At 39.7% G+C, this 10,837-nt stretch overlaps 1 non-coding gene across 1 annotated transcript; it reads right to left on the bottom strand.

Annotated features, from left to right (window-relative positions):
- Positions 1–993: 993 nt before the first annotated feature.
- Positions 994–1,100, bottom strand: LOC127133617 (small nucleolar RNA R71). The gene has a single exon (XR_007807571.1). It is a non-coding gene; the product is annotated as a small nucleolar RNA R71 (small nucleolar RNA).
- Between the last annotated feature and the right edge of the window lie 9,737 nt (positions 1,101–10,837).

The raw sequence follows: 10,837 nt of genomic DNA on the forward strand, positions 1-10,837 counted from the left end.
TATTCAACAGAGCGAGAGTTTGAGAAAAGACTTTTAATCAATAGTATTTACTGAAAAGATTTATTTTAAAAAAAACCAAGAAACCAACGAAGATTTGATTCCCTAATTACGACGAACTACATACCGATATCCGCTTAATTGATATTTAATCTAGATCTTATTTTAGTTTTAACTTTTCCCCCGAACAATCAAAGTATCATCCGCCTTAGCTTTACGAAGTAACCTTAGAAAACGGTATATCGATTCATAAGTCCCTGTGGGATCGATATCTTTTAAAACTACGCGATAGAACTGTGCACTTGCAGTTTGTACCCCAAATTCGACTCATAAAATCGCGATCAAGTTTTTGGCGCCGTTGCCGGGGACTTTTATTTAGTCGATATCGTAACTCTTCTGTTACGCTGTAGAGACTAAGGCTTATTTTTATTTTTATTTCTTTCGTTGATTTGTATGCCACACACTCGCTCACAAGGCGAGCCGTTCTACTTACGAATCAATGACATCGAACTATATCTCAGAGTCTTACGAAGAATTCGGGAATATCGTGCTGCAAACAATCTCCCTCCAATCGAAATTCCTGATCTCAAAAATCTTCTTCCTTCACCGATACCCGAGATGGAAGAACCAGCTTGTGCTCTTCGAGATTATGCCGCTCCATCGCAAGATGAGCCGCATTCGAGTATTGCTCCACCCGCAATCGAAGCAAACAACTTCGAACTTAAACCTTCACTGTTGCAGGCAGTGCAACAGAACCAATTCTCTGGAAATCCTACAGAGGATCCAAACCTTCATTTATCCGTATTTGTCCAATACGCTGATACTGTTAAAGCTAATGGTGTCACTTCAGAGGCAATTCGACTTCGTCTCTTTCCTTTCTCGTTAAGAGATAGCGCTAGAAGATGGCTTCAGTCTCTTCCTTCCAACTCAGTCACCACATGGAACGAGTTGAAGAAAGTCTTTCTTGCCCGATATTTTCCGCCGAGCAAAACAGCTATGTTAAGAGCCCAGATAAATGGATTTAAATAGAAAGATAACGAGTCTCTTTTCGAAGCATGGGAAAGATACAAAGACATGATGAGACTTTGTCCACACCATGGTTTAGAGGACTGGTTAGTGATTCATACCTTCTATAATGGTCTCTTGTACAACACGAGGTTAACAATAGACGCCGCCGCAGGTGGTGCACTTATGAACAAACCTTACGCTGATGCTTATCAACTTATCGAGAGCATGGCCCAAAACCACTATCAGTGGGGAAGCGAAAGAACAATGGTAGAAAAACCTCAGGCGAAAAGTGGCATGTACGAGATAAGTAACCTTGATCATGTTAATGCAAAAGTGGAAGCTTTGGCCCAGAAAATTGAAAGTTTAAATGTATCACCTCCAGCCACCGTGGTTGCCATAACTCAGAATTGCGAAGTCTGTGGAATCCAAGGTCACACTCCTGCAGATTGTCAGCTCCTAACAGGAATCCAAGCAGAGCAAGTAAACTATGCTCAAGGAAATCCCTACTCGCATACCTATAACTCCAACTGGAAGAATCATCCTAATTTTTCATATAAGAGTAATAATGCCTTATACGCGCCTGGACAAGCTCCAAATCAAGCCCCAGCTATACCTCCTGGATATCAAAAGCCGATCCCATCTACACCTAACAATAGCGTTCCTAGGAAATCCAACTTGGAAATCATGATGGAGAACTTCATAGCTTCTCAACAGCAAACCAATAAAGATTTCTTAAACCAGAATGTACACACTGGCGAACAAATTAAACAACTAGCAAGTAAAGTAGATGCCCTGGCTACCCATAACAAGATGCTGGAAACACAAATATCACAAGTAGCTCAACAACAAGCGCCTACTGCTGCCCCAACTGGTACATTTCCTGGACAGCCCCAACCTAACCCGAGAAGCCACGCTCATGCAATCATACTAAGAAGTGGAACGGAAGTGGAAGGACCGTCTGATCCAAGGATAGAAAACCAAAACTCTAAAAAGTCAACTGAGGAAGAAAATAAACCTAAGGAAAAGGAAGAGAGTAATAAGGAAACCGTAGAAAAGAAAGAACCTTATGTACCTCCACCGCCTTATAAACCACCTATCCCTTACCCTCAAAGGCTTATTAAAACCAAAGATGCGGGCCAATTTAAAAAATTTGTTGACCTACTGAAACAATTAAACGTCACAATTCCTTTTACAGAAGCTATTACGCAGATGCCCTCATATGCTAAGTTCTTAAAAGAAATTCTTTCTAATAAAAGGAAACTTGAAGAAAGCGAAACCATTACACTCACTGCTGAATGTAGCGCTATAATCCAGAATATGCCTCCTAAACTTAAAGATCCAGGTAGTTTCTCTATACCCTGTCACATAGGAAAATTTGTCATAGATAAAGCCTTATGCGATTTAGGAGCCGGTATTAGTGTTATGCCTTTATCCATATGCAAGAAACTTGAAATGGGAGAATTAAGACCAACTAAAATGTCTGTGCAACTAGCAGATTGTTCTGTTAGATATCCTGTAGGAATTCTTGAAAACGTTCCCGTGCGCATAGGTCAATTCTACATTCCAACCGATTTTATAATTATAGACATAAGAGAAGATGAAGTTACACCCATTATATTGGGAAGACCATTCTTAGCAACCGCCGGTGCGATCATAGACGTAAAACGAGGACGACTCACTTTCGAAGTAGGAGAAGAGAAAATTGAGTTCATTCTTTCCCAATTTTTGAAAGCACCTGCAATAGAAGACACATGTTACTTCATGGATATCATCGATGAATGCATAAAAGAAACAGAGTTAGAAAATGACAAATCATCTGACTATCTTGTAGAAGACAAACTTAACCAATGTTTAGCAATAACATCGGACCCTACACAATGCCTTAACAAACCAACCCTAGACCTGAAAACACTTCCCAAAAATCTGAGATATGAATTCCTAGACTTAGAACTTGAACGACCAGTGATAGTTAATGCAGACCTAGGAAAAATCGAAACAGAAAAACTCCTGCATATCTTAAGAAAATATCCAACCGCACTAGGATACAACATCACCGACCTTAAAGGAATAAGTCCTTCTATTTGTATGCACCGCATCATGCTAGAAAAAGACTGTAAAACTTCTAGGGAACACCAGAGAAGACTAAACCCGATCCTGAGTGAGGTAGTGAAGAAGGAAATAACCAAGTTATTAGAGGCAGGTATCATATATCCTATATCTGATAGCAAATGGGTTAGTCCGGTACACGTAGTACCAAAGAAAGGAGGTATAACAGTTATTGAAAATGAAAAAGGAGAAACTATAACCAAACGAATCGAATCGGGATGGAGAATGTGCATTGACTATAGGAAACTAAACAAAGCAACCCGAAAAGATCATTTCCCTTTACCATTCATTGACCAGATGTTAGAACGATTAGCAAAACATTCTCATTTCTGCTATCTAGACGGTTATTCAGGCTTCTTTCAAATACCAATTCATCCTGATGACCAAGAAAAGACAACATTCACGTGTCCTTTTGGTACCTTCGCTTATCGACGAATGCCGTTTGGCTTGTGCAATGCTCCTGCAACCTTCCAAAGGTGCATGATGGCGATATTCGCCGATTTTCTCGAAAACATCATGGAAGTATTTATGGACGATTTTTCCGTATGCGGACAAAGCTTTGAAGAATGCCTTGAAAACCTAGAAAGAGTTCTAGAACGATGTGTAAAAGTAAACCTAGTACTTAATTGGGAAAAATGTCACTTTATGGTACAAGAAGGAATTGTTTTAGGACACATCATCTCAAATAGAGGAATTGAAGTAGACAAAGCCAAAATAGAGGTAATCGAAAACCTTCAACCTTCGAAAACTGTGAGAGAAGTGCGAAGCTTCTTAGGACACGCCGGTTTTTACCGACGATTCATTAAAGACTTCTCTAAAATAACTAAACCTTTGACCGGACTATTGATGAAGGATGCTGAATTCATATTCGACAATAAATGTTTAGAAGCATTTCAAACGCTTAAACAAGCATTGATCTCCGCGCCCATAATGCAGACACCGGATTGGAATGAACCATTCGAAATAATGTGTGATGCCAGTGATTACGCTGTGGGTGTTGTTTTAGGACAACGAAAGGATAAAAAGCTTCACGTCATATATTACGCAAGTAGAACTCTAGATGAAGCACAAATGAATTACGCCACAACCGAGAAATAACTTTTAGTAGTAGTATTTGCGCTAGATAAATTTCGTTTTTACTTGGTCGGAGCCAAAATAATCATTTACACTGACCACGCTGCTATCAAGTACCTCTTAACAAAAAAAGATGCTAAACCTAGACTCCTAAGGTGGATCTTGTTGCTACAAGAGTTCGATTTGGAAATCAAAGACAAGAAAGGAACTGAAAACGTAGTAGCAGATCACCTCTCTAGACTCGAAAACCTGGAATCGGAAAGAACATCGATCAACGATGATTTCTCGTACGATAAACTTATAGCTACTTTGGAAGAAAATAAAGCTGATAAACAGGTAGAAACCACCTTAGCTATATCTGTTACACCATGGTACGCTGATCTCGTCAATTATTTAGCTGCCGAAATAGTTCCACCTACTTTATCCTACCAGCAAAAGAAACGATTCTTCTATGACATAAAACACTATTACTGGGATGACCCTTTACTTTTCAAAAGAGGCCCCGATGGTATTTTCCGTCGGTGTATACCTGAAGAAGAGGTAGAAAATATAATCCAACACTATCACTCCGCTCCTTATGGTGGACATGCAAGTACATCCAAGACCTGCTCCAAAATCCTACAAGCCGGTCTTTATTGGCCAAACATATGGAAGGATGTGCATGCGGCTATTAAGAAATGTGATAGATGTCAACGCACAGGAAACATATCTAGACGTGACGAGATGCCACAAAAAGGCATTTTGGAAGTAGAGATTTTCGACGTGTGGGGAATAGACTTCATGGGACCTTTTCCATCCTCTTTCGGTAACAAATACATACTCGTGGCGGTTGACTACGTATCAAAATGGATTGAAGCTATAGCTTCTCCAACAAACGACACGCGAGTAGTAACTAGACTCTTTAAGAATATAATATTTCCAAGATTTGGTGTCCCGAGAATAGTAGTCAGTGATGGTGGATCGCATTTCATATCTAAGATACTCGAAAAACTACTGTTTAAGTATGGTGTGAGACATAGAGTAGCAACACCTTACCATCCTCAAACCAGTGGACAAGTGGAGGTGTCTAACAGAGAAATTAAACAAATATTAGAAAAAACAGTCGCCACCTCAAGGAAAGACTGGTCATCGAAACTACCCGAAGCTTTATGGGCATATCGAACTGCTTACAAAACTCCCACAGGGACAACCCCATTTAAGCTTATTTATGGAAAATCTTGCCACCTCCCGGTAGAATTAGAACATAAGGCCTACTGGGCTATTAAAAATCTAAATTTAAACTATAAGGCCGCTGGTGAAAAGCGAGTTCTTGACATAAACGAATTAGAGGAACTTCGACAAGACGCCTACGAAAATGCCAGAATCTACAAAGAAAGAACGAAGAAATGGCATGATAAACGTATATCGAGAAAAATCTTCAAACAAGGCGATATAGTCCTTTTGTTCAACTCTAAACTTAAGTTATTCCCAGGAAAACTACGTTCTAGATGGTCAGGCCCTTTCCAAATCACCAAGGTCTTTCCAAGTGGAGCGGTGGAAATTAAAGGAAAATCTATAGAACCATTTATCGTAAACGGGCAGCGTCTAAAACATTATCATTATGCAGAGAACAATGAAGATTCACAAGTCCTGCACTTAGACGAAATGCCTCCAGAATTTATAGATTATATTTGATAGTTTTTATGTCGAGCTTGCGACATTAAACAAAGCGCTTCGTGGGAGACAACCCACAAATTTTTATTTTATTTTTATTTCTTCTTTAATTATTATTTTTCTTTTAAATTCTATTTAGTATTCATTCTTAATTTACTTTAACTTATAAAATTTTTCTTTCTTTCGGCATTTGGCCAAATACTGACTAAAACTCTTGTTTTTCTTTTCTCTAGCTAACACTAACCCGATGGGCCAAATTGATCGTATGGGTATCAAATTCAGAGGGAAAGCTCAGAAACAAAGGTTTGAGGAACTAGCAGAAAGAGAGATGCTACCTAGTTTGTATGCTGATGATTGGGCAATGACTGCCCTTGGACTAAGAGAGAGTGTCATGTATTTACTGAGTCAAATAGGGTGGGAAACCACCCCTATCCGTAGATAATTCGTCACTTATCGGAGACTGACTCTAGAATTCCTTAGTTCTCTGATCTATCTACCCAGCCATGGAAAAGGAATAAGCAGAGGTTTTATTCAGTTCAGAATGTTCAACATGGAGTATCAATTTAACATTCAAGATTTTACCACCCTTTTAGGTTTCCCTACCTCTTTTGATACATTCACAGTGAGCCAAGAAGACCTTTTTGAATATAGAGAACTTGAACATTTTTGGGTAAGCTTGACTGAAAATGACGATCCCGAGGAACATGAGTTTCTTTCTGGAAACATACATAACCCGACCTTTCGTTATTTCCATAAGATCCTGGCCCACACCCTTTTCGGGAAGAAGTCAAACAGTACCTCAGTTTCACGTGATGAACTCTTCATCATATTTTGCGCTTCCCAGAACCGTCCAGTAATCGGTGCCACTTTTATGTTGGCGAATTTTGACCGCCTTATCCAAGATGAACAAGCACCAATTCAAATAGGCGGATTGATAACCATGATTGGTAATGCTATCGGATTACGTCAGCCTATGCTTGACTTAAGCCCTTTCTGTGGCATTGCGACTATGAGTATACCCTTCCTCTTCAACACTATGTTTATAGCAAACCTAGGGTCTGAAGAGTTTGAGCTTATAATTAACAACCAAGTTCTTTGCCTATTCACCTTGCCTAATCCGAGGACTAGTGTTCATAACCGCAGTAACTGGCTCTACAACCTGAACGGAACACCTTCCCCTGCTAGATCTACCGAATCCATCTAGGACTACGAGATTTGTGACGACCAGATTCCTTATGCTGAATCTGACCCTCAGACATCATCTGGTTATTATGATATTGACCCTCCTCCTCAACCTGTCCCGACCGAAGAGTCGGCAATACCTGATCCTAGACATCATATGCCGGAGATAATTATAACACCATCATTCAAGCTTTGATGTCAGAACAGGACGCCCTCAGAGAAGAGCTAGCTAATATGGGACAAGAATTTCTGGGATACATGAGCACTATGACAAATCAATTCCACGAGTTGCTAAACCGTGTTAACTTCTTTGCTCCTCCGGCCAGAGATCCCGCAAGTGGCTAGAAGTTGTTTTTCTTAGTTACTTAGTTTTAGTTTAGGCTATTCATTAGTTTTTACATTATTTTTAATATTAGTATTTGTTTCTCTTTCGCATTTTTGTTTTTGTCTTCCAATGTTACATTATGATTATTTTATGAAGCTATTGATTTATTTTACTTTATTATGACTTATGCAAATATCTATCAATAATGCTCTCTACTGTTGCCACCTACATGACTTATTAAAGATATACATATATTATGAAAGTAGAATAGCATGCAAGACAATTTAAAAGTATCACAATAGCAAAATAAAATAAAACATATGCATAACAAAATAACAACAATAAAATATAATGGTAAAAACAAAGTACGTTGCCAGAATGACTGTGTGACGAGCGTCACACAATCCATGACGGACGTCACACCGAGTGCCTGTCACGCCCGTAACACCCCTGTCACGAGCGTGACACCTTCTGGCTATGTGAACGTTACTAACCGTTGGGACACGACCGTTACACCATCCCACCTTTTTACCTTCCCCATTTATTCACATTTACCCACATTTATTTACTTTTCAACCACTCCCTTTCCAACTTCCAAATCCTTTCCTATAAATACCCACCATACCTTTCTTCATACACCACAAACCATTCTATAAAATACATTTCATCTTCTTACCTTCTACTTCTTTCAAACAACTTATCGGTATGGCGGGAAACCAAGATTTCGGAAATATCATCTTCCGATCCGAAGATGATAATCATCAAAGGGAGCAGTTCGAGCGTTTCCAACAGCGAGGCGTTCAATCCACCAGGTACCCTGATTTAACTTGTTTACAAGAATTAGGATTACTTCAAGGTATAGAATGGATGCTCCGCCTTGCTGATTTAACCTTTCTTTGCACTCATAATCAACCTACCTACCCATCCCTAACCTTAGAATTTCTAAGTTCTTATTCGTACAACACTCCCACCGGTGAAGACGAGTACTTAATCGGTACCGCAACCTTCCGTATGTTCAACACCGAATACTCCCTATCCCAAAATCAATTGAGCACCATGCTACAATTCCCTGTAGAAGGTCAAGTCCACCCTAGGATACCTCCGAACTCCCAGTGGCATATAAACGCCTTCGACCTCTTTAGGAAAATATCCGGTGTGGAAACCAACAACTGGGATGTGCTCCTTGCTTCCCATATACATAACCCAACCATCCGGTACTTCATCCGCATCCTGCAAAACACTATTTTTGGTCGACCGAACAACAGCAAAGTCAACGCCAAGGAATTATTTTTCCTCCACTGCGTCTTTGCAGCAGATACACAAGTAAACGCTGCCTCCTTTCTATTTCATCATATCCGCACCCTATGTGCTAGAGGCCGTCAACCTTTTGTAATTGGTGGATTAATCACCACCATAGCACTTGGCTTAAATCTTGGGGATCGACTTCAGAATTTACAATCTCTCCCACCCCTATTGATGGATATAAGCTACTGTCGGTCCAGCCGCCTAATCAAAAACAGGGTAGGCGGAGGGTATTACCTTATGGTGAACAACCAGGAAGTCCCAAGCGTTGTTCTACCCAACATTGCCCTAACAGATGTCACCAATCCCAACTGCCACATCTATGATCTGAATGCTCCCGAAGCCACCGAGCCTACACAAGCAAACCCGCCTTCAGACGAGTTTGCCGAAATGGAGCAGGGTGATCAGGTTCCTGCATAACAATCAGTCCCACTCAACCCTTCCGATAATGCAGCTGGTCCATCCTCACGACGTCGTCGACGAAGAAGGCCAGCAACCAACGACGACATCATGGATGCTATTGATGGTATGCAAGCGCAGAATCTCGAAGTGATGCAGATGATGCGCCAGATGCAACAACAACAGGAAGCGAGGAATGCAATAACCGATCAGCGGTTCGCTCAGTTGCTCAGCAGGTTTGATGATTTGGAAGTACGTCAAAGATCACTAGGTCCAAGAACACGCGGCGGAAGGCAACATTGACTTTAGATTCCTTTTCTTTTCTTTTTTGTATTTCTTTTGTTTTCTTTGAAACATTGGGGACAATGTTTCATTTAAGTGTGGGGGGGGGGGGGGGGGGGGGGGGGGGGGAACCGTGTTCTTTCTATCTTCCCTTTTTCAAGTATGTATCTTTCTTTTCATTGTTATTTCCCTTAAAAAAAAATTATAATATAGATTTATTTTAAGTTAAGCCCCTAGTGTGAAAAATTTCTATTATCTATTCCCTCAAAATTTTCATGAGCCATAACAAAAATTCAACACACTCAGTAAGTATAAAGGTTGCCTATTTTATCAAACTTGAGACAAATTAAGACAAAAATGATTACCGCCCCAACACTCTAAACAAACCTCATAATGTTAGATCAGAAAGGTACCTGTTATACAAGTCCCTGGATTTTTAACTTTATGGTAACCCCGCGTAGTTTATACAAGAAGTCAACACCATCTTAATAGCAAACTACGCGGAGGGCCGATGAATATAAGTGAATGATTCCCAAAATAAAGAAAAAATATATATATATATATATATATATATATATAATAATATATATATATATATATATATATATATATATATATATATATATAATATATATATATATATATATATATCAGGAAATGCACTAATTAAGTTAGGTGATCCTTACCAGATCATTTAATCTAAAGGTTGCAGATCATACGAAAGCATAATACGAAAGATCCATTACGAGTTGGTTCGGCAGGTATCTGGTGCTGAACTTGGTAGGGCGGACTACGGTCCGATCCCCCGCAATTTGCAATGGACCAAATAACGAAGTTATCCGACTAATGTACCAGAGCTTCAAGCTAAAAAGGGGATCAGAATCACTAACCGGTCACTCCACTATGTGCGCGAAACGATAAAGGGCTTAATGTGATTTCGCTAGAATGAAAACGGGTGAAATAAGAGTAAAAGAACTAGGCTAGCTATAATGGCATGACTCGAACTGGTTTGCATAAGGTGAGGTTACCTGAGGTTGTAACGGTAGTTGTTGATGTCAAGATTAAACTCAAGTTACTCCTAAACAAAATCTACTTGCAACCTAGTACGAATTGATGTGTGTTTTGAAATTTCATCTGGCTAAATTTTTAAACGATTTCTATACTGTATTTTGCTTGAGGACAAGCAAAGGTCTAAGTATGGGGGAGTTTGATAACATGAAATAATATCACATTCTAGGACTCGATTTAATTAAATTATATTATTATTCACTTCAATTTATTTCATTTTATTCGATACTACTTGGTATTTTGCTTTCTATTTATCTCAGGTAGTTTATTTGAAGCACAAGTGAAAAAAGGAAGAAAAGGAGGTGCAAAAAGAAATGAAAAGAAGCAAATTCCACCAAGCCAAAGCCCAGCCCAAAAGCACAGGCGCTGCGCCTGTGACGAGCGCCACACAAGGTGTGACGAGCGTCACGCCCTGCCTACTTGTGTTACGAGCGTAACACA

This window comes from Lathyrus oleraceus, chromosome 3, assembly GCF_024323335.1.
Source record: "Lathyrus oleraceus cultivar Zhongwan6 chromosome 3, CAAS_Psat_ZW6_1.0, whole genome shotgun sequence".
Lineage (NCBI taxonomy): Eukaryota > Viridiplantae > Streptophyta > Magnoliopsida > Fabales > Fabaceae > Lathyrus > Lathyrus oleraceus.